General features: G+C 42.0%; 1 long non-coding RNA gene across 1 annotated transcript; it reads right to left on the reverse strand.

Annotated features, from left to right (window-relative positions):
* Window positions 1–1471: 1471 nt before the first annotated feature.
* LOC118154680 (uncharacterized) lies at window positions 1472–9251 on the reverse strand. Its single transcript, XR_004744888.3, has 4 exons — window positions 9116–9251; window positions 7424–7544; window positions 6481–6545; window positions 1472–1590 (listed from the first exon to the last, which is right to left on the reverse strand). It is a non-coding gene; the product is annotated as an uncharacterized LOC118154680 (long non-coding RNA).
* Between the last annotated feature and the right edge of the window lie 16359 nt (window positions 9252–25610).

A 25610-nucleotide genomic window follows, 5' to 3' on the forward strand; every position in this document is an offset into this window, starting at 1 on the left:
TATATTGGGCGTTTTTTTTCTTTTGGTTTTGTTTTTTAAGAAAAGCTCTTCCCGTAACAGTGAAACTCTGACATTTCTGAAATACTTGTTGAAGAAGGAGTTTGGGGAATTTTCCATCCTGCCCCACTAACCACAGGGAGATTTTTTATTCTAGAAATTCTGCATTAATCTACTTTATTTCCTAGCTTTTTAATATTCTAACTTTTCCCTAATCCTTCTTGAATTCCTTCTTTTCATTCTTGCTTTTTGGTTTTGACTGCCCGGAAGCTATGCTGTTAGCATTTTAAATTCCAAAATGCTCATAGAGCATCAAATCTTAAATTAAAATTTGGCATCAACAGTAATGGGGTAAAATCTACAATGTGGCAGAAATATTTAAGTTTTGTGCCAATACCTAATCCAGTGATTGTGGGAGGAAGAGTTGTATCATGCCGTATTTCAGAAACTAACCTCCCCCACCCACCCCATTTTTGATTGCCAGTCAATATTTGTTTCTGGGTACATGTAACTTTATCGTAACATACTTTTGTCTCTGTGTGTAAGCCTGTAAAAACCAATTTAAGGTATTTTTACATCAACATTTGGCATCTTCTGTGTGTTTTGCATTAACTTACAGTTTTGCCTCATTTCTCTTCATTAACTTTGCTCAGGTTATTCTTTTTTCTGCCACATAAATATGCAAGTGATTTTAGGATGAGGCTGGTCTATATTGTCATGGAATGGTTTTTACGGCATAACATGAAACAGGTTATGTATAGTAGATCTATAGCCTGATTTAGGTAATAACATCTTCAATCTTCTAAAATCTGCCTCTGATTTTCTCCTAATTAATTGGTCCACATGCAAGCATTATAGGCTGCAAGGGCCTGTCTCAGAATCACCTCTGTACACCAGATACCTTAACATGGTGCATGCATAGCCCCAGGAAAGATGTTCAGTAACTGGTTTTGAGTGAATTAAAATGTTAAAATTATTCTGAGAGTGCAAATGTATCCTCTAATGTTACATGCCTTTTTCTGGTTTGGATTTTTGAAAATGCCTTTCAGCAAACCCCTCCCCATTTGTGTCTTTATTTAGTGATTTTGAATCACGTTGCCTTTGGTGGGATTCATTCAGAAACAGCTTCCCCCATTTGGTTATTTCATCTTACAGTCATTCTCATTTGTGAAGAAAGGTGGTTCTATGTGGGTTTTTTGTTATTCTATAGAGTGACTTTTTCTGCATGGATTACTTTTATAGAAACAAGATCTCTCTCTCATATGAACGTTATTGACCACATTTGCAGAGTTCCTCCAGTAATCTTTGCTGGTTACTAACAATGCCGTGTTGCTAAAGATTCCCCCCGTTTCTTCATATTCATAGGGTTTTTTTTTTAACTTGTATGAACTCACATGTTGAATAAGGGAGGAGCATTCTTTAGAGACTTTAGATACTTTATCAATACTTTATGTTCATAGGGTTTCTTACCTGTATGAGTTTTCACATACAGTAGTAGTTCTCAAACTTTTTGCTTGCAGGACCCCTTATGTTCTGAAATAAGTTACTGAAGACTCCAGAGTGTTTGTTTATGTGGCTTTTATCTATCAATATCTGTTTGTAAAGAGTTTATACTTTACCATAAAACATGCGGAAGTAAATCATTCACTTCGATTTTTCTTAATGAATGTAGTCATATTAAGAATACAAAAGGTATAAGCAAGTGACAAAAGATGAGGATTTATAAGAAACGGTGTGTGTGCCTTCCCCACCCCTGACTCCCAAGAAAAAAGATCATAGCTGAGAAGAAAATAGCTGTCCAAGATTTGTTCTGTGATAAAGGCAAAATTCCACATTTTCCCTCAAAATAGAAGTGAAAAACCTATCACTGCATTGTCCAAATAATTTGATACCCCAACCTTCAAAATGTTTATAGAAGCCTATAGCTCCAATGCCCTGCCTATCCCTGACACTTCCCCATGGCCCTATTCTGGGCGCTGTCATGACTCAGCAGGCCCTAGTCTGGAATCTGGGAAGAGGAGGATGTTGAAGACTCACAAGTTCAAATTCTTTTAATGGAGACCTGGAAGGATGGGGCGTCAGGCCTGGTGGGAAAGGAACGGGGTTGTGTGGGAAGGCACTCACATATAAAACATCCAGCTATAACAATGCAGCAGTTTGCTCCCAACCCCACTGTGGGTCACTCGCCCCGTTCAAGGACTTCATGAATGGCCAGGGCACCGTCTCTTATTCTGCTAGATGCTCTGCCTGCCCTGCATAATAGCTTTGCTCAGCCTTTGCGCCAACACCATCCTCACTCCAGCCCTTCCTTGGTTTGAATGTCTTGAGAGCACTGGGGCAAAACTCTGAGAATTCCTTTAAACGTTAGCACAAATGTAAGAAAAGATGGCCATTTGGTAGCTACGGTAAAAAATAGCCACCAGAGATCTGCTTTTAACCCTGTTCAGCAGACCAGCAGTTCACCTCGTGTAGGAAAGTGAGATGCACCAGAGGCTGAAAAATGTTTCTACAGTTTGCTCACTAATTCCACATCTAGAAATCTGTCCTTAGAAAATACTCAATAGATGCAGATTGAGATTTCTTCCAGGAAGATCTTCATTGTGAATTTGTTTATAGCAGTCCATCAATTGGAAACAATTTAAGTGCACTAAAATATCGGTTAAATATTATACACCATCCATTTGATCATAGAAGCAAGAAGAATGTTTATACAGCTTTTTATATTGTGAGGATAGTTTCATAGTATGAATTACATGGGGGGGGGAAGAAAGTAGGAATCAAAACTTGGTAAGCACTTTATGTCATGGTGTGTGTGTGTGTGTTGTGTGTATATTTCATAGAGAAAAGTCTAGAAGGAAATGTGCCAACAATAGCGAAAAATTGTAATTGACGTTTTTTCTCTTCATACTTGCAAAATTTTTTACATTGGCTTTACTTACAACTAAAAAAGTCAAGCTTGTGTAAAGAAGCCTAGCTTAAAATATGGACCATAAGTTTTAAAAATTTTTTATCTTAGCAAAATTATCAATTGTTAAAAAAAATATTTGAGACTATCTCAAGTGTTCCAGTAAACTCTTTTATTTTCTAATCCAATCCATATTTATATATTTTTTGAAAGCTCCCTTCAACTATACCCCTGTTTGTCAATCTTGTGTTTTTTCTATCTTTATAACATGATATATGGATATCTGTGCCTGTCTTCTATATGTGCATTATTTTCTGGTAATTCTGCCCATGTTCTGCATATGTTTATTTTCATGTTCTTCATCTGATTTTTTTCTCTTATTTACTGCTTCATGACTCAATTTGAATTTTTTTACGGAATTCTGTGGGATCTTGGCCCTAAATAGCTCTTTTCAAAAAGATTTTCTTCTTGTTTGTCCATTAGATTTGATATGCCCCTTCCCCTCCTCCTGTTAAATGTAAAACTTCATCCATATCAATATCTGATATGGTTTGGTTGTGTCCCCACCCAAATCTCATCTTGAATTTTATCTTCTATAATTCCCATATGTTGTGGGAGGGGCCCAGTTGGAGATAATTGAATCATGGGGGCTGTTTGCTCCATATTGTTCTCACAATAGTGAATAAGTCTCACAAGATCTGATGATTTTATAAGGGGTTTCCCCTTTTACTTGGCTCTCATTCTGTTGCCTGCCACCATGTAAAACGTGCCTTTTGCCTTCTGCTGTGATTGTGAGGCCTCCCCAGTCACGTGGAACTGTGAGTCCATTAAACCTCTTTTTCTTTATAAATTACACAGTCTAGGGTATGTCTTTCTCAGCAGCATAAAAATGGACTAATGCAATACCATATGGTATATTTTTCTGTAGATCATCCATTTAAGAAGAGGAGATAATTTAATAATTTTTTAAAACAGCTCCCATAAGAAAAGGAAAATTCAGAAAGATGCTTTTCTTCTATCTTTTCCCTGAAAGTTGCCCAGTTCTTCTTTGCCTTTTGGTTGTTTCATTGGCTGATTCTGGTTCTGGGTCTGGTGTCAGTTTTGACCCTGTGATCCCTCATCAGGGCCAGTGCTGAGACCTATGGATGATTGATTGCACCAGACATCCTTTACAGACCAGGCTTGAAGCTTCCTGCTAGTGTAATATTTTTCTCTTTAAAACTTATTTGGAATGTCAGACAAACAGGTGTAAAACATTCCATTACTAGTTTTTGAAAGATTTGCTTATTTAACATTACATGAATTTATGCTCATTTTAAAATTTCTAGAAATTTAGAGGTACAGACTGAAAATGGGAATCCTCCCTATACACACAGGGTTTTTAGAGAACATATAATGAATTAAATTTTGTCTCTCTTCCCACATTTATGTGTTGAAGTCCTGATCTCTAGTACTGAAGAATGTGAGTAAATTTGGAGATAGGGCCTTTGAAAAAGGTAATTAAGTTAACATGAGATCCTTAGTGTGACCCGTCATTTAATATGACTAGAGTCCTTACCAAATGAGATTAGGACACAGAGATCCACAGAGCAAAGAACATGGGATGCCAAGCCCGAGAGAGAGGTCTCAAAAGATACCAGCCCTGCTGACACCTTGATCTCGCCCTTCTAGCCAACAGGATTGTGAGAAAATAAATTTTTGTTGCTTAAGCCACCCAATCTGTGATTTTGCTATGGCAGCCCTAGCACACTAATACAGACTGCAATTAGATCCTGGTCTGGATTCCATAACTTGCCTTCTTTATTGTGAGCATATGTTGGACATGTTCCTGTGTCAGTATACAGGACCTGATTCATAAATAACTTTGTTAATGGTGAGGCAGTATTCCACAGAATGGATGTATCATAATGTAAACCATTCTCTTATTGTTGGGTACTTACGTTATTCCAATTTTTACCATTAGAATCAGTGGTGACAACACAAAGCCTTTACTCACATTTTTGTGCTTAGGAGGAAGCTCATCTACAGGACAGCCTTCTAACAGAGGAATGGCTGGGTAGATCAAACCTTAGAAGTTTTGTAAACTGTCCAATTGTCACCTGGTTTTGAGTGTGGCATGTGTGTGTGTGTATGTGTGTGTACATGTATGTCTCCTGACGTCTCAGGTAAATTTAAATTTCTGAGAAATGGGTGTTTTAGTGATTCTTTGTCTCCTCCAAGTCTAGTGGCATATGACTTTCTTCTAAGAGATTCAGAGTAAAATTGGCTCTAGTATCGTTTTCATCAATTAGCCTTTGATCATCAATTAGCTAAAAGGCAGGAAACAAGGGGAAACATGGTGTATCATGTGACACAGGCAGGTCCCGTCCCTGGGACAGCAGCATAATTATCCTGTTCTTGAGACTTCAGTCAATCTGGCTATTTCTAGTTTGGTTTACATATTAAAATGAAGGCCACATTTCATGCTTAAATTTTCCATCTAAGGATGATTTTTTTTCTTTTTAAAAATAGCTTTATTGAGGTACAGTTTACATACCATAAAATTCACTCATTTTAAGTGTATAATTCAATGATTTTTAGTAAATTATAGAGTTGAGTTGGGTAATCATCACTGTAATCCAGTAATCCAATTTTAGACCAATTTAGCCTTTTCATCAATTAGCCGTTAATCACCAATTTAGCTAAAATGCAGAAAAGAAGGGGAAACGTGTAGTGCGGCCCAGCAGACCCTGTCCCTCTGAGACTTTGTAGACCCTTTGTTAGTTTTCTTTGTTCTCTTTTTTTTTTGGAGTAGGGTCTTGCTTTGTCACTCAGGCTGCACTGCTGTGCCATGATCATGGCTCCAGCCATCCTCCTGCCTCAGCCTCCCGAGTAGGGAGTACAGGAGTGCACCGCCACCTCTGGCTTATTAATTAATTAATTAATTAATTGTAGAGAAAGAGTCTCACTATGTTGCACAGGCTGATTTCAAACTCCTGGCCTCAAGTGATCTTCCTGCCTCCTAAAGTGCTTGGATTGCAGGCATGAACCACCATGCCCGGCCCTGTGTTAGGTTTATTTAGTTATTTATTTTTATTGTGTTTCCTTTTTTTTATATGCCTCCTTCCTTTCTCTCTTCCCTTCCTGCTAATAAACAATGATTTCATATGCCTTTTGAGTCATTTGAGAAATTGTTTTGTTCTTTCTTTCCCAGGAATTGCTAATAATGAGTAAAATAAAAAATGGGCAGGAATTTGACGTAAAATCTGAAGGCAGTTTCGTGTTTGTGTATCTCATCTCTCCTCTGTGGCATTTACAGGAAGCAGCAAGCTGTGTGGGTGACGGATGTTGCTATCCATGACTGCTGTCCGTTCCCCTTCTTTGAATTACCAGCCTACGGTGCTGTCCACCATGCAGCTGACGTTCACCAGCTCTGCAGCTACCCGTCTTCCCAATAGTGGCACGAACACAGAGCGAGCCTTGCTCATACACAGTGATGGGAATCTGGAAACACAGTTTTCTTTCCGCCCCCCACCCCCGACCTCAAACCTTGGCAATACTGTTTTCACAGGTAAAGAGGATGAAGAACGCAGACTCACCATAGCAAGATGTCCATGATCACTAGTCATCTGTGTGTCTGTGATGTCGAGGCTGACAATTAGATCTAGTTACAGATATGTGAAAAAAGGACAGTGTTTTGATTGTAGTACTGGTAACAAGAATTGCTTTTTGAATTTTATAATTGGGATCCCCTTTTCTCCCACCTCCAAGTCCTTCCTGCTTTTTCTTTGGTTTCAAAAATACAGAAAGATGATCACTTTTATTGGAAAAACCTGTCAAGAAGCCATCCTTGCGAGACATTAGCAATCCTCGTGCTTGTGAGTTCTGGAATAAAAATTATACAGGCTGGGCATGGGAGCTCACGCCTGTCATCTCAGTACTTTGGGAGGCTATGGCAGGAGGATTGCTTCAGCCCAGGAGTTCAAGACCACCCTAGGCAACATAGGGAAACTCCCATCTCTACAAAAAAAAAAAAAAAAAAAAAAAAAAATTAGCCAGATGTGGTGGTGCACATCTGTGGTCCCAGCTACTAGGGAGGCTGAGGTGGGAGAATTGCTTAAGCCCAGGAGGTTGAGGCTGCACTGAGCTGTGATCATGCCACTGCATTCCAGCCTAGGCAACAGAGCGAGAACCCAGTCTCCAAACAGAACAACACAACAGTTAACACAGAATTTGCCAAGTATTTGATGTATGTTACCACCATAAATCCACATGGCAGTGACAAAAACATGGGTGTCCTTATTCATGCTGTTTTACAGATGAGGAAGCTGGGGCTTACAGCAGTTAAGAGTAAGTGACAGCTAGGCTGGAACCTTGTCTGTCTGAAGCTCACTGCACACTAGTTTGGTGTGGTTTAGTCCCCCAGACTCCAGCCTTTCGACTAATGCTGCCAGGCCTTCCTGAGCCATCCTATTGGTCTTGGCTTCTTGACTCTGAACTCCTTATTCCCATCCCAGTGCCTTCTTGACCCATGAGACTCACTGTATTCTGCTCACTGGTCTCCAGTTCCAGGAATGGCGCTGACCATCTGCCCTGAGCCGTTAATAAAACAATGCTTGGCTGCTGGCTTGCCACCTGCCTGGCTGGCACTGCGCCAGCTGCTCTGTATAGGACCAAGTATAAATGAACACCCTGGATATGTGTAAACATAAAGACTGCTGTATTCTTAGAATGGAGTTTCGTTAACTTTGGCTTAGAGTAGGCAACATAATTATCCTGTTCTCAAGGCTTCAGAAATTCTGGCTATTTCCAGTTTGGTTTGCATGTTAAAATTAAGGCCACATTTCATGATTAAATTTTCCATCTCAGGATTTTTTTCTATTTAAAAATGGCTTCATTGAGGTATAATTTACGTCCCATAAAATCCACCCATTTAAAAAGTGTATAATTCAATCATTTTTAGTAAATTATAGAGTTGGGCAATCATCACTATGGTTCAGTTTTAGAACATGCTTCTCACCTCACAGGAATGCCTCATGTCTATTTATGGTTATTCTGGGACTTCCTTTGCTCCCTCCTGGCCCCTGGCCCTGGACTTATAAATAACTTCACAGGGAGGGGTCAGGATTTTCACTGTGGACCCCTCTTGCTTTTCCTTGTTCCCTCTTCCCATGGTGTCATTTCTGGCTGGTATGAGACATCATTGCTAATAGCCTGGATGTTGGTTCATTTTTAAAAAAAAATTATTTTACTTTAAGTTCTGGGATGCAAATGCAGGATGTACAGGTTTGTTGCATAGGTAAACATGTGCCATGGTGGTTTGCTGCATCTATACGTCACCTAGGTATGAAGCCTGCATGCATTAGCTTTTTTTTGTGTGTGTGTGCTCTCTCTCTCCTTGCCTCACTGACAGGCCCTGGTATCTGATGTTCCCTTCCCTGTGTCCATGTGTTCTCATTGTTTAACTCCCGCTTATGAGTGAGAACATGTGGTATTTGGTTTTCTGTTCCTGTGTCAGTTTGCAGAGGATGATGGCTTCCAGCTTCATCCATGTCCCTGCAAAGGACATGATCTCATTCCTTTTTATGGCTGCATAGTATTCCATGGTGTATATGTACCACATTTTCTTTAATGGATGTTGGTTCTCTCAGCTCCTCATGATGTCTGATGCTGGCTCTTTCAGGTGAACTCAGACACCTTCAACCTGTCACCTAGCGACTTCCCCTAGAGACTTTCGCTGTGGGGCATCTATGGGAGAATGACACCCACTGCAGTCCCAACAGAATTTCCACCTAGCCTTTCTTTGAGTCCTTTTCACCTTGATGGGAGGGTTCTGGGGGAGCAAAAGCATGTGGACATGCCCTTAGCTACCTCTGGCCATGTTCTTAGCTATCTCTGACTGCCTTCTCTGGGCCCATGTTTGCCCAGACACCTCCCCACCTCCATGCCCATGCCCACCTCTGCAATGGGGAAATGGTTGCGGAGGTGCTGTTCCTGGCTCAAGAGGCTGCACTGTCATCTTTCCAGTGTCTCTGGATTGGCTTTCTGGTCATTCCAGCTGCTATAAAATTGCTAGTGAGGCGTAAGTGCACCCTCCCACCCTACCCCAGGAGATGAGTCTGGGGTCAACATGCTAAGCTCCCTAGATCCCTCCTTTCTGCCCACTTTTTTTTTTATTTGCAAAAGATGTCAAAGCACATCTGCCTTCTATGGATTGTAGTATGAACTGAGAACCTCACTCCAGGAACTGGGCTCCTGAAACTGAGCCTTGTAGAATATAGACTGCTGTCGCCAAGTGCTCTGTCCACAGTAATCCCTCCACCTTCTGTTTGAGTCCTTCACATATCAGTGTTACAAGTCCGTGTTCAACCCTAGAATCGAGGAAAATTGAGGCTCAGAGATGTTAAGCAGACTTGGCATGGCCACACAGCAGAGATAAACACACAAACGGGTCTTTCTTCTGACTTGAGAGGAGCAAGGAACAAAGAAGAAACCAACAGCAATCTATTTGTCAACACCAGGGAAAGAGATGGAAATGATGGTATAGTCCTATGATGAGGTTTTATGCAGTCATTAAAATCACCTATTTAAAAATATTTGAGTATCTGTAGCAGTTAGAAGTCATGGACTAAAGGGAACTTATAAACATGCTGAGTAAAAAGTTAAGAACAGCATGAGTTGTGTTAAGTTACATGCACTGCACAGAGCCATGTGCATTACAGGAGCACATATGAACAAGACAAGAATGGGATGAAGGGAATGAGACCATCCTGGTCAACATGGTGAAACCCTGTCTCTACTAAGAATACAAAAAATTAGCTGGGCATGGTGGCGCATGCCTGTAATCCCAGCTACTCAGGAGGCTGAGGCAGGAGAATTGCTTGCACCCAGGAGGCAGAGGTTGCAGTGAGCCGAGATCGCGCCATTGCACTCCAGCCTGGGTAACAAGAGCAAAACCCCGCCTCAAAAAAAAAAAAGTACTGTGATGAGTGATAAGAAAAATATAACAAACACAAATGTATCATTCACTGGAGAATATGACTGACTTAATCCTCTCCACTTTAAAAAATTTTAATAGCAAAAACAATGCTTATGATAAGATTTCAAAACCAAGAGCATATAAAAGTGTATAAAACATGATCTGATCATATCCTAATTTTATGAAAAGGCACATCTAAGCGTGTACACAAATGTAATGAAAACTAGCCTATCATTTTCTGATTGACAGCTTTCAGTATTTCTTGAACGAATTTCCTTCCATGTTTTTTAAGTAGAAATGTAGCAAACTTAATGAGCAAAGGGGGGTTAGTCTGGCAACTTTCCCCCGAAACTGTAATTATGTGTTGTAAGTTCCTTTTTTGTAAGGGATGCCAGTCTCCCTGAACCGATGTTCAGTACAGATTGAGCTCTAATAACCAGCCACAATTCTGTGCCACATTCAGAATTCCTGGGCTAATATTTTTCATTGGCTTCTTTAAAATAATTTTATATTTTGAAATAATTTCAGACTTACTGGAAAGTTGCAAAGATGGTATAAGAATTCCAATATGCCCTTCATTCAAATTCTTCAAATGTTAACATTTTACCATACTTGCTTTATCATTCTCTCAATTTTTTTTTGTTGTTTTGAGATGGAGTCTAGCTCTGTCACCAGACTGGAGTGCAGTGGCATGATCTCAGCTCACTGCAACCTGCGCCTCCCAGGTTCAAACGATTCTCCTGCCTCAGCCTCCTGAGTAGCTGAGATTACAGGCATGTGCTGCCATGTGACCACATGACCTAAATCAGTTAGTAAACAATGACATAGTACTCTTTACTAATTTATAGATTTTATTCAAATTTTTCTACTTGGCTCGTTCATGTCCTGTAGGGCAAGAGGAAAATAAGTAAATAGATAAATTCACCTCCCTCTGTGTACCAGGACTCAATTAAGATCTAGGTGCTAGAAGTACTCATTCCTACTGGGGGAGGAGGCTATTGTTTGTAGGCTGTCTCAGAGGACGATGTATTCATACAGACACAGACATATACACACCCTATATTGCTATCGGTATCTATCTTCCTTTCTTCTTTGCTTTGTTCTGTCCATTCATCCAGCCATCCATCCTAAAACTGGTACCTCCAATACTAACCCAGTAACACAAGGTTCATTCCAGCCTTTTTCCTTTCCATGTCTGTAACACTTGTTAACAGTTATAAACCTGGCTCCCCTTATCAGAATACAGTCTCTTAAATGCTCAATCCCAAAACACACAGAAAGTCGTTTCATTTTTTATTTTTTTGAGATGGAGTCTCCCTCTGTCACCCAGGCTGGAGTGCAGTGGCACCATCTTGGCTCATTGCAACCTCCACCTCCCCAGTTCAAGCAATTCTTCTGCTTCAGCCTCCCAAGTAGCTGGGATTACAGGCATACGCCACCACACCAAGCTAATTTTTGTATTCTTAGTATAGACAAGGTTTTACTCAGTTGGCCAGGCGGGCCTCAAACTCTTGACCTCAAGTGATCGGCCTGCCTTAGCCTCCCAAAGTGCTGGGATTACAGATGTGAGCCTCTGCGCCTGGCCAGAAAGTCAGTTCAGAATTGCTAACCATATCACTGTGGAAAGTGAAGATATGAACTAGAATTCAAGTTTGTTTGCAGTTCATTTTTGTCTTTAGCTTGAGGATATAGTGTCAAAATTCCGAGTTCAAAAGGTACTCCAGTAAGTGTTCAACCTCCTTCAGTGTATTTCTATTAATTATTTGAAAATAGGTTAATTTATTTCTACTTACTTTCAATTTTGGGTATTTTCCTACTCCTCATTTAATTGTCTATCTATCTGTCTATACATCCTTTTTATTTGAATATGTGAAATGTTAACATGATTCTACATATATGCTATAACATAATTATACCACAAGGTATACTCAGGAATTATCCTTCCCTAACCCTCTCACCCTGTTCTGATCCCACACTTTAACCCTCATTACTGCTCACCTCCTGAAAGTCATGGTACCAACCAGTGTTCTCCAGAGAAACAGAACCAATGGGAGATTATACATGATTGATTATGGGAACTGGCTCACACTAACGGAGGCTGAGAGATCCTACACTGTGCCGCCTACAGCCTGGAGAACCAGGAAAGCCAATGATGTATTCAGAGTCAGAAGGCCTAAGAATGGGCATAGCTTGGGGGTGGGAACCTTTTAATAGATTTAGATTCCTGATTCATTTTGAATTTATTTCAGTATATGGTCTAAAGTATAGATTTAATTTTCTCTTTATCAAAATGGCTAATTGGATATGCCACTACTGTTTATTAAAAGGTTGATTTTTGTCCCTAGTGATTTGAGATGCTGCTTTGTTATATGCGAATTTCCATATGTATTTGGGTCTATTTCTGAACTTTCTATTTCACTTCATTAATTTATCCATTCATGCACCAGTACCACTCTGTTTTAAGTATGAAATCTTTATAACATGTTCCAATGTCTAGTAGGGATAGTCCTTCCTTGTAGACTTTTGTTTTCAATGTTTTCTTTTCCAGTGTTTAATGCATATTTCTTGCATGTTTGTTTTTCTATACCAATTTCAGTATTATATCTCTAGCTACATAAAACTGCTTGTTGGAATGGCTTGCATTTATAAAATAAGGATAACTGATATCATTATCATAGTGATTCTTCCTATTTAAAAATAAGGTGTGTTCTCACTTATATGTAGGATCCAAAAATCAAATCTATTGAACTCACGGACATAGAGAGAATAGAAGGATAGTTATTAGAGGCTGGGAAGGGTAGTAGGGGTGGTGGGGGAGGCAAGGATGGTTAATGGGTGCCAAAAAATATATATAGGAAGAATGAATAAGACCTACTATTTGATAGCACAGTCGGGTGGCTATAGTCAATAATAATTATATATTTAAAATAACTTAAAGAATGTAGTTGGATTGTTTGTAACTTAGAGGATAAATGTTTGAGGGGACAGATGGATACCCCATTCTCCATGATGTGCTTATTTTACATTGCATGCCTGTATCGAAACATCTCATGTACCCCATAAATATTTACGATGACTACCCACAAAGATTTTAAGAATTATAATAAAAAATAAAAATATGGTACGTTTCTCATTTGCTCAAGTCAACTTTTCTATCTGTTAGAATTATTTTAAAGTTTTTCTCATGTAGATTTTGCACATTTCTTAAGTTTATTGCTATACCTTCTTTGTTGCTATTGTGAATGGGGTTTTCTTTATCATAAAACTTTCTAATTGATTATGGCTTACGTATAAGAAGACTATTGATTTCTGTACATTAGCTTTATTGTCCTGCTGTCTTATTTAAATCTTTTGAGCTAGTTTTATAATCGATTCTCTAAGATGCTCCAGGTATTCATACATGACACGTGCAAATAGCTATAGTTTCATTTTCTTTCAAATTTGTATGCTTCTTCTGTGTTTCTCCTATCTAGTTGTACTGTCTAAGATTTCAGGACGTTGAAGAGCAGTGGAGATAGTACAGATAACTTTCCACAAATTACTCAGTGTTTCAGAGGGCTGATTTCCTACCCCACTTTCTCACTCCTTCTTGGCAATAGAGCCCTAAATGTTTTCAGTCAGCAGTGGATTAGCTAAAGGACTGCATTCTAGACGTTACTTTACCTGGGTATGATAGTGAGGCAAAATTTTGGTAAAAGAGAAATAAGTGGAGTCATTATATGATACTTTAGATCCTTTTTCTTCATTACTTTGCTGCTACCTGGAATTAGGATGTAATGGCTGGACCTCAAGAGGCCATTTTGGGCCACAAGGTGACTTTGTGAATGGGAGCCATGCATCAGGATGGAGGTAACAGCCAGACAGAAAGCCCACGTCCTGCATTATCAAGGAGCCCCATATCAAGCCAAGACTGCCTGCCACTGGACATTTTTACATGAGATAAAAAACATACTTTTACTTTATTTATGTTACTGTTTCTTGGAGGTTCCAGTCACATGCAGCCAATCAAAATTCTAATGGAGTTTTGGTTTCTTCATCTGTAAATTGATAATATTTTACCTCACTGAATTATCAGAATTAAATGAACTAGTTCATGTAAAAAAAAAGGCTACATGTAGTAAGCACAAAAGTCTCCCTGATTTTGTGAGGTTTGGATGAGCTCCGTATTTAAGTGCCCTTTGCAAGTTGTCAATGGAAGGCCAACATCCCCATCTGTGCTTTGCACCTGCTTTCTTTCTTCTTTCTCAACTCTTCTGTGATCAATTATCCTTTCATTTCTTGAATAGTTTACCTCTCTCTTTCAACTTGACTCTTCATGTGGATTTTAAACATTTGTGAGCTGTTCTCATTGAATCAAAACTGTCCCTTGTCCCCTCCAGCTACAATTTTGTCTTTCTCCTATTCTTCAAAGTCAAAGTTTTACAAACAATGTTTTCTTATGTGATGTATCAGACAGTGTCGGCTGTCAACCCAGACCTTTGAGTCCCTGCTTCGTGTGTGTGCCTGCCCCCCTTCAGCGTGCTTTTGCTTCTAACACCCAGCGCTGTGGCTTCAGAAGAACTGCCTTTGGGCTATGAGAACCACTCAGCTCCCACCTTCACCCTCCACAGATCCAGAAGGACCTGGAATATATTCTAGGTAATTCCAGTAGATTCCAGAAGTTCCTAGAATTTACTCAGGGTAACAAAGGTGCAATGCTTGAAAGCCATGCCCCCTTGCCTCAGGCTGGAACAACTCAGCTCCCCAGTGAGATCTGGGAATCTGATTGAAGCCACCCTCTGCTGGCCTTTCCTGGGACTGCACCATGGTTGGCTTCCTTCCCTCCCCTGACTGGCATTTTCTCGGGGGCATTTGAGTCCATCACTTGACCTTGAATGTTTATCCCAGCCTGCATCTGGAAAACCTAACCCAAGACACCTAATCTCCATCTCCTCTCCTCTTATTCACTCTCCAGCCCAAGAGAGCCTGGCTTCTAGGCCCATCACTCCATGGAAGCAGCTCTTACAGAGAGCCCCCAAAACATAATTTCACTAAATCCAGTGCGCACAGTTTAATTCTGTCTTTCTTGACTCCACAGCACCATTCAATGCCATAGACCCATGCTTCTTGAACCACAGGTCTTCCTTGGTGACCTCCTTGGCTTTCCCCTACATTTCGTGGTCTTTCTTCAGCTTGCCCTCTTCTATCCAGCCATTAAAACAGAGGGAGTTCTTCAGGCTTGGTCCTCTCTTCCCAGGTGGTCTCACCCAAGCCCAGAGCTTCACTGCTACAACATGCAGGGTACCCACACGTCACTGCCACAACATGCAGGGTACCCACACGTCACTGCCACAACATGCAGGGTACCCACACATCACTGCCACAACATGCAGGGTAACCCACACATCACTGCCACAACATGCAGGGTACCCACACATCACTGCCACAACGTGCAGGGTACCCACACATCACTGCCACAACGTGCAGGGTACCCACACATCACTGCCACAACGTGCAGGGTACCCACACATCACTGCCACAACGTGCAGGGTACCCACACATCACTGCCACAACGTGCAGGGTACCCACACATCACTGCCACAACGTGCAGGGTACCCACACATCACTGCCACAACGTGCAGGGTACCCACACATCACTGCCACAACGTGCAGGGTACCCACACATCACTGCCACAACGTGCAGGGTACCCACACATCACTGCCACAACGTGCAGGGTACCCACACATCACTGCCACAACATGCAGGGTACCCACACATCACTGCCACAACATGCAGGGTACCCACACATCACTGCCACAACATGCAGCGTACCCACACATCACTGCCACAACATGCAGGGTACCCACACATCACTGCTACAACATGCAGGGTACCCACACATCACTGCTACAACATGCAGGGTACCCACACATCACTGCCACAACATGCAGGGTACCCACACATCTCTGTTGCAGCACTTTCTCTGTTTGCTAAACATCTCTGCTTGGAAATGCTTCGAAAGCACCTGCAAGCTAAATTCATAATAACCCTGTCCACAGAAGCAAGCTCGGTCCTCTTACACTCTGCTGTAACGTGGTGAGCACAGCACGTCTCCATCTGGCTAGAACCTGGGAGTCATGCCGGACTCCACCCCCACCCTTGTGCACATAACCAACCAAGCACCGACTCCTGTGTCTGGTACCTTCTGAGTCTCTCTTGAGTGGTTCCCTTTTCTCTACCACCACCTCCACTACCACTATAGTCCCTTCTGTCATCGACAACCACGTCAATGGTAAAAATAGCCTCTTCACTGGTGTTTCTGCATTCGTTTCTACTCCCCTCTGATTTTTTCCCACATGACTGCCAGGCAGATATTTCCAAAACATAAATTTAATCATGTCTTAAAAAATAGCTTGCTGAGATATAATTCACATACCACACAATTCATCCATTTAAAGCATAAAATTTATGCTTTTTAATATATTCACAGAGTTGTGCAAACATCACCACAATCCAATTTTGACTATTTCCATCATCCCAAAAAGAAACCCTGTACTCATTAGCATTCACCTCCTGTTCCTCCACACCCCCAGCCCTGAGCAACCACAAATCTTTCTGTCTCTATGGATTTGCCCATTCTGGACATTTCACATAGATATAATCATATAATATGTAGTCTTTTGTGACTAGCTTCTTTCACTTAGTATGTTTTCAAAGTTCATCTGTGTTATAACAAATATTAGCACTTTTTTGGTTGAATAATATTTTGTTGCCTGGATATAGCACATTTTGTTTATCCATTAATCACTTGATGGGCATTTGGGCTGTTTCTCCTTTTCAGCTGTTATGAATAATGCTTCCGAAAGGTCCATGTATAAGTGTTTTTGTTTGTTTTGTTTTGTTTTCTGAGATGGAGTCTCATTCTGTTGCCTAAGATAGCATGGAATGGCATGATCTTGTCTCACTGCAACCTCTGCCTCTGCTATTCAAGTGACTCTCGTGCCTCAACCTCCTGAAAGCTGAGATTACAGGTATGTGCTACCACACCTGGCTAACTTTTGTATTTTTAGTAGAGAAGGGGTTTCACCATGTTAGCCAAGATGGCCTCTAACTTCTGACATCAAGTGATCTTCCCACCTCAGCCTCCCAAAGTGCTGAGATTATAGGCATGAGCCACTGTGCCTGGCCTCACATATGAGTTTTTGAGCATAGATATGTTTTCATTTCTCTTGGATATACACCTGGCAATGGAATTACTTGACCATGTGCTAATCATATTCTCTTACAAGCTTTTCAGTGGCATTTCATGGCACTTACAAATGAATTCAGTCTCCTTTTTTCTTGGTGCCCAAGTTTCCATATGATCTGACCTCCACCTGCCTTGCTGCTGGTGTGGTCTTTGGATAGGCTGTGCTATTTTTTTTTGTTGATGTCTATGTCATATTTTGGCTGAAACAATCTTAATTATTAGTCTAAATTAATTTTAACCATTGGACTGATTTCTATTTCTATGACATATCTATCATATATTACATGATTCGTCAAATCTTACCACTAGACTGTGACATAGTTTGTCTGCGTCCCCACCCACCCAAATCTCAACTTGAATTGTATTGCCCAGAATTCCCACTTGTGGGAGGGACCCAGGGGAAGGTAATTGAATCTTGGGGGCCAGTCTTTCTCATCCTATTCTTGTGATAGTAAGTCTCAAGAGATCTCATAGATTTATTGGGGGTTTCCACTTTTGTTTCTTCCTCATTTATCTCTTGCCACTGGCATGTCAGAAGTGTGTTTCACGTCCCACCATGATTCTGAGGCCTCCCCAGCCATGTGGAACTGTAAGTCCAATTAAACCTCTTTTTCTTCCCAGTCTCAGGTATGTCTTTTTCAGCAGCATGAAAATGGACTAATACAGTAAAGTGGTACCAGCAGAGTGAGGTGCTGCTGAAAAGATGCCTGGAAATGTGGAAGCAGCTTTGGAATTGGGTAACAGGAAGAGGTTTGGAAAATTTGGAGGGCTTAGAATAAGAAAATGTGGGAAAATTTGGAACTTCCTAGAGACTTGTTGAATGGCTTTGCCCAAAATACTGATTGCTACATAGACAATAAGGTCCAGGCTGAGGTGGTCTCAGATGGAGATGAGGAACTTGTTGGGAACTGGAGCAAAGGTGACTCTTGTTATGTTTCAGCAGAGACTAGTGGCATTTTGCTCCCGACTTAGAGATTGTGGAACTTTGAATTTGAGAAAGATGATTTAGGGTATCTGGTGGAAGAAATTTCTAAACAGCAAAGCATTCAAGAGGTCACTTGGGTGCTGTTAAAGGCATTCAGTTTTATAAGGGAAGCAGAACGTAAAAGTTTGGAAAATTTGCAGCCTGACAATGAGATAGAAAAGAAGATGCCATATTTTCTGGGGAGAAACTCAAGCCAGCTGTAGAAATTTGCATAAAGAGCAAGGAGCCTAATGTTAATCCCCAAGACCATGGGGAAAATATCTCCAGGCCATGTCAGAGACCTTTGAGACAGCCCTCCAATCACAGGCTTGGAGGCCTAGGAGGAAAAAGTGGTTTTGTGGGCCAGGCCCAGGGTTCCTGTGCTGTGTACAGCCTAGGGACTTGGTACCCTGTGTTCCAGCCGCTGTAGCTATGGCTATAAGGGGTCTACGTACAGCTCAGGCTGTGGCTTTAGAGGGTGGAAGCCCCAAACCTTGGCAACTTCCACATGGTATTAAGCCTGAGGGTGCACAGGAGTCAAAAATTGTGGTTTGGGAACCTCCATCTAGATTTCAGATGTATGGAAATGCCTGGATGTGCAGGCAAAAGTTTGCTGTGGGGTGGGGCTCTTATGGACAGCCTGTGCTAGGGCAGTATGGGAAATGTGGGGTCAGAGGCTCCACACATAGTCCCTACTGGGGCACTGCCTAGAGGAGCTGTGAGAAGAGGGCCATTATCCTCCAAACCCCAGAATGGCAGACCCACCAAGAGCTTGCACTGTGCAGCTGGAAAAGCTGCAGACACTCAAAGTCTCGCAAGATCTGGTGGGTTTATCAGGGGTTTTCACTTTTATTTCTTCCTAATTTTTCTCTTGCTGCTGCCATGTAAGAAGTGCCTTTTCCCTCCTGCCATGATTTTTGAGGCCTCCCCAGCCATGTGGAACTCTAAGTCCAATAAAACTTCTTTTTCTACCTGCTCACAGGTATGTCTTTATCAGCAACACGAAAACGAATGAATACAGACTGATTTCGACTTCCTTTTTGTGCTCTAGGACTTTGGCCACAATGGGCTCTTTTTCATCCCCTGTCTTCACTAAACTGTAGGTCTGGAAAGTTCTCTCTGGATATTAAAATTGTTCCAGCTAAAATATGACATAGATATCAACAAAGAAATGGCACAGCCTATCCAAAGGCCATACCAGCAGCTGAATATAATTTCACTGGTGGGAGGTAACTTCTCAACAGTGGATGAGCTCAGGAGGCTTACTAGAAAAAGAATTCACCAGGGATGAGAATGTTGTTTCTCACAGAGCAGGAAACATCAGGTTCTGCCACCAAACTAAATTACTCTGGGGTAAAATGATGTGCATTTCTTAGGGTCGGGAGCTCATAGCTTGGTTTTGTGACAGAACACCTCCACTCACTTCCTGTGTATTCCCTGCATCTGCCTCAGATATATCTAATCTAATTAGATCAGAAAATAAAGTGAGTTTCTCCTCCCTTCTTCTAAACTGTGAAACAAGAACATATTAGAAAAGAAGTATCCATCCTCCCTCAGTGGGCTTTGGGGAATAAGGAGATAAACAAAGCTGCACTGAGAGCAAAGGTGTGGCTGCCTTCTGAACACAGAGGCTTCCTTCTTGCAGTTCTCTAAACTCCAGGACAGGAAATTTCTGCAAGATAAGTTGTGGAGCCATAATGCCAACCCCTAAAGGAGCCCCTGGGTCATGCTTAAGATCTCTTGCAGACCAGAGGAATCTTTCCGACTTGAGGAGCAGCTTGAGTCTTGTCTCAGGGCTGCTTACAAGGCCAGATGCACATCCTGCAGGGCCAGTGTGCCTATGTGCCCTGGTCCCTAAGCAGGAAGGGTCCCCATCACATCACACGTGGGCCTCTGAGTTAGTCCATTTTCACGCTGTTGATAAAGACATACTGGGACTGGGTAATTTATAAAGAAAAAGAGGTTTAATGGACTCACAGTTCCACATGACTGGAAAGGCCTCACAATCATGGTGGAAGGTGAAAGGCACATCTTACATGGTGGCAGGCAAGAAAGAATGAGAGCCAAGTGAAAGGGGAAACCCCTTATAAAACTATCACATCTCATGAGACGTATTCACTACCATGATGACAGTATGGGGGAAATATATTCTCATGATTCAATTATCTCCCACCGGGTCCCTCCCACAACATGAGGGAATTATGGGAGCTACAATTCAAGATGAGCTTTGGGTGGGGACACAGCCAAACTATAGCAGCCTCTATAGCTAATCTCTTCCCATTGCTTCTCCTTCCCCTGTTCCAAGCTGGCTCTTACCTTTTCCCTACTTGTCTCAGCCTGGGGTCCTCAGAAGCAGACCTTAAGATGAGAATGTGTGGGTGACAGGTGGAGGATGAGCTCCCAGGTCCCCAGGAGAGCATGGTAGGAGCAGCAGAGCACAAGGAGGCCAAGTGTGGGAGTTGTTCTCCCCCCTCCACAGAAGGAAGCTCCTACTGAATCCTGCAGGGGAATGTGGAGGGGATGAGATGCCCTAACCAAGGCCTGGGAGTGGGATGTTTTATCCCTGTCCATTGTGGGACAAGAACCTGAGGGGGTGGGCAGCACAGAGCTTCTCCATTTCCTCCCTGTACCTGAACCAAACCTGCCCTAGGAGTCCCAGCCTCTGAAGAAGAGCCACAGGTGCTGGACAAAGCACAGGAAACAAGGTGGGAGACACAAAATCGGTAAAAAGGGACCCAAGGGGAGGAGCACAGACAACATCCCCTTACCCTGACAGGGTGTGCATTGCAGTTAAAGCTCAAAGCTAAGGACTTCATGTGCATTCCCCACATGCTGCTGAAGCATGCTTGGATTCTCGTTCTTTCATTCCACTGCCACCCCCAATAAGCAGACCCAGCTCCTGTGTGTAGGAGCCATAGTCACAGCTTCAGAGGTCATTTTCCTTCCCAAATGCCTCAACTGCTGTCAGCTTTGTCCTCCTCAAACGCCATGTTCACCGTGTCATTTCCTTTTGAGAAACCTCCTATGGCCTTTCATTGCTTTAATGATACAGTTAGAAATCCTGGCCTGGTGTAGTGACTTAGGCATGTAATCTAAGCACTTTGGGAGGCTGAGGCAGGTGGATTCCTCAAGGCCAGCAGTTCAAGACCACCCTTGACAACATATTGAGACCTCTATCTCTACAAAAAAAAAAAAAAAGAATTAGTTAGGCATGGTGGCACATGCTTGCAGTCCCAGCTATGCAGGAGGCTAAGGTGAAAGGATTGCCTGACCCTCAGAGGTTGAGGCTGCAGTGAGCCATGATTTTGCCACTGCACTACAGTCTGAGTAACAGCGAAAGACTGTATACATATATACATATATATATATATATAAAACCAAAGGGAAAAAAAAAACCCTCTTTCACTTAATATTTTAGGCCCCTGAAAATCTAGCCTCAACTTACCTTTCTAGTCATAGAGTCCTCTTTTTTAATTGTGAGAACTCTCATCCCTAGTGAGATTTATGAGTGAGGGACTTAGAGCCTGGGGTCATAATAGGTGTGCATTCTACTCTAGAATGAACCACTGTGTGAAACTCCATGAATACACTGCCTCTCTCTCCTAGGCTGAGTGTCTTGAGCTATACATGAGAGGTGTGAGATGGTTGCGAGGATTCCACTGGGCACAGCATTAAAGGGGCTTAGACCAATGTCTGAAGATGCCAATGCTAGGGAAATGGTGGTTGAATCTGAATCTGTGTAGTTTCTGTGGGCATAAATTATGCTTTTTCTAGTTTGAATTCTTTGCTTGCTGGGCTTTGTACCTGGAGATCTCTCTTTCTTCCCACTGATCAGAATACTGCACATCCTTCAAGGCTGGCCTGAAAACTTCCCTCCTCTGTGCTGACTTTTATGATGACCTAAACCCCACCTCTCCATTTCCACTGTCTTGTATTATGTCTTTGATAATTTCTTCCTCTCTCTCTCTCTCTCTTTTTGTTTCTCTTTTTGTAGTAGTTCAGTTAGATACTGGATCCACGGATTGGTCTTCTAGGTCTCTTATTTTTTCTATTATCTTTTTTATCACTTGTTTTTTTAGATCTGTTTTTTTTTTTTTTTTTTTGGACACCATCTGAATTTTATTCTCCAATTCTTGTGATGAATTGTCCTGTTTGTAGTCATTTAAAAATTTCCAATAACTCTTTGTTTTGGTATCTGCTTTTTCCTCTTGATACAGCATCATATTTTTGCTTCATGTGTACAATTCCTAATTAGAGGATTTTATTTTGAGTTCCACAACCTAACTTATTTTTGTTTTGGTTGGAGTCATTTAAAAAACTTGTCTCTATTCTGAAATAACTACATAGACTTCATACTTGTTCATTTAAGTTGAAGTGCGAGGCAATGAAAAGTCATGCATGGGAACAGCCTCTGTCAGGTAGATGGTGTTTGCCTCTGGGAGACTGAGGGCATCCTAAATGCCTGAATGAGGAGATGTCTCCAGTGGGGCTGTTGATTTGTTTCAAGGAGGACCCTTTGTCAGGAGTAAGGTGGGGTAGGCCAGAGAGATGTCTGATTTCTAGTGTTCTGAGAGAGTGCAGTGGGACAGGGCAGCCCATGTCCACACCTTCATTTCACCACCTTCATCATTCCTTGTTTCTGAGTGCAGGACCTCATCAAAGTCTGGCAGGGTAGATGGGCGTATTGCCTCCTATGGAGACTCTAGGCCATGGTTCCGCGGATCCACGGCATCTGTTTTCATCCCTCTTTTAGTCAATTGTTGAATTTTCATTCAGTGACAGACCTTCTTTTACTTTCTTTATTGTTGTGCATTAAATCCTTTTAAATTTTCTTGCTATCATTTTAGGGAGAACTCAGATAAAGGTAGAGTTTCAAACAACCTTTTATTCAGAGCTGGAAGTCCCACATTCTATCTTACTTATTTCATGAGCCATTCAAATCAAGATAGTTTTCTGTTGATGGGACTGGCATTTTAATAAGACACAATTAGGTCATAATCCAGAATGGAGAGGAAATAATGCTTTATTTTTTGTTTTATGAAGGCTGGCCCAGTATCTTTCATTGGTAGGTGCTCAGTTAATGTCTTTCAATTGAGTTTGCTTTAATATTTAAGCTCTACCATTTTTTTTTGTTTGTTTCACGGTTTTGTCTGTTCTCACAAATGTGATTTCTCTTAGAACCAACTCAAATATCTGGAGAGCCATTTGTATCTCCATTTTATGGCCTTTTACATTTTCAGTCTTGACTATGCACTTCTATAGGATTTGAAAGAGATGAGAAAATATAGGAAGTACCCTATGTGGAGGGATTCATATTCCATAACTTGTCTTCAAAGTTACAGTCCTCGTGAGTTACTTTCCTTGCACGTACAAACATAGCTTGGGCATTTTATTATCCCTTATTGCTTGCTTCTTTTTTGTTGCTGCTCAATAGGGAAAGTAGGTTGTTTCCTCTTGTAATTTCCAGAGTTCTTTGTGTTAAGGGGTGATTTTTCCTCCCTTCCCCATGGCTGTGAACATGTGGATGTGCACACTTGCATGTGTCTCTCACTCCCACGCATGCCCCAGTATGCCCCAGTATACTCTGGATATTTTTCTCTTAAAAAGAAAACCAAGTTTCTGATTTCAGGTCATCCAAATAAAAGCCATCAAGCAGAGCAACGTGACATGGTTCTTAAGTCTCATAGGTCACATTTTTGGCAAATGGCTGTGTCCTGTAACTGTCATTCCCATCATGTCCAGCTTACTCACCAGTGAATGCATGACATTTTTCTTGGCCTTGGAATGTTCCATCTCAATTGAAACTACAGGGAAAAAGTCAGTCTTCAATACTGTAAATACGAAAAAAAGCCCATCATGGAGACTTTTCTCATCAAACTGTGGAGAAAGAGCCTGCCCTGCTGGGGCCTCTTGGGAGAGACAGCTGGTTCACGTTGGAACCAGCTCAGGAGGAAGGAGGCTGTGAAGTGGAACCTGGAGGCTCAGGTGGCCTTTCTTGTCCCAGGCCTGCCTTCTCCACTAGCTAACTAGCAGGCTTTCTCTGCCCTCATTTTCCACCTCCTGCCTATAGGTTGGCTGTTGGTCATTTGGGTCAGTGCTCCTCTCCCAGGAGAGTTTACAATTAAAACCCGAGTTCTGACAGTGGAATAAAAGCCATGTTACAGAGGGCCCACTCTGCTAGGGGTGGTGCGTCGGCCTCCGATGGGGCTGCTGAAATCATGCCTCCTAGGGAAGCCCCTTTAGATACCGAAGGCTTGTCTTACCTGTAGTTTCCTAATTCAGGGAGTGAACTAGATGCTGCTGCTAAGGGAGAGACACTTTGGGGAAGCCAAACCTCAAGGAGCCTTCAGTTCTCTCCTTGCTGGGTCAGGAGGAGGAATTTTGTTTTTTTCTTAAAAAGAGAATCACCAGCTTAAAACACAACCAAGAAGCCTTTGGCATTGAGGATTGGATAGGAGAGAAGGTATTCATTTTGGTGTGGGGAGGAGACATCAGTAAACATCTCTTACACACACACACACACACACACACACACACACATGCTGGGACATGGAAGACGTGTTTCAGTAGGTGTTGTTTCCCAGCTGTATGGTGAAGAGACAGTATTTCTCTCTCTCTCTCTGTCACACACACACACACACACACACACACACACACACACAACCAGTAAGCATTTCTCTCTCTTACACGCACATGCACACACACACACACACACATGCGTGCTGGGACATGGAAGACGTGTTTCAGCAGGTGTTCTCCAGCTGTCCGGGGAGGAGACATTAGTAAGCGTTTCACACACACACACACACACACACACGGATGTGAAATACATGTTTCATTAGGTGTCGTTCCCAAGCTGTCCACAAGATGGTGCAGAAACCCTGCTCACAGTCTGTCTTCCAATGGTACCGCCTCTGAAGAGGGATTTGCAGCCTTTGCCAGGCTCCTGGTAAATTGAGGTTTGGAAAGCAGCAAGCAGCTTTCACCTCAGTTAAGCTACCTTTGCCATTTTCGGCATTCCGATTGAAAATTCAGTTTAAAATCGATTGAGTTCCAGTAAACAAAATGAAATGACAAATGTGTACAAAAGCTCCCTGTGCGGGGGTTAGCCTGGAAGAGAGATTGAGGTCATCCGGGAAGGCAGGGAAGGAGACCTGGGCGAGCTGCTGTGGGGTGACAGGCGCCTCCTGTTCCTGGGGAATCTTGAAGTCTGCAGGGGTGGGGAGTTCAGCTGTGCATCACGCTGGGCATTTACCATGGACAACGCTTGTCTGCATGCTGTGGAGACAGTCATTCGGAAGAGTCCTAGTGTTTAGAGAGCTTGAATCTGACAAAAACTCACACCAGAAAAATAAGGAGGGTGCCAGATGGTGGTCAGCACCGCAGGAGAGATATGACAGCTGAGTGCGGAGGTGTAGGTTTCACTTTTAAGTAGGATGGCATCAGAAGACCTCTGGGAAAGTTGACATTTCAGTAAGATTTGAAGGACTGATGGTGTGAGCCACAGGTGTTTTAGGGGAAGACCATTCTAGGCAGTAGGTATAGCAAAGGCCGTGG

Source organism: Callithrix jacchus, chromosome 6, assembly GCF_049354715.1.
Source record: "Callithrix jacchus isolate 240 chromosome 6, calJac240_pri, whole genome shotgun sequence".
Lineage (NCBI taxonomy): Eukaryota > Metazoa > Chordata > Mammalia > Primates > Cebidae > Callithrix > Callithrix jacchus.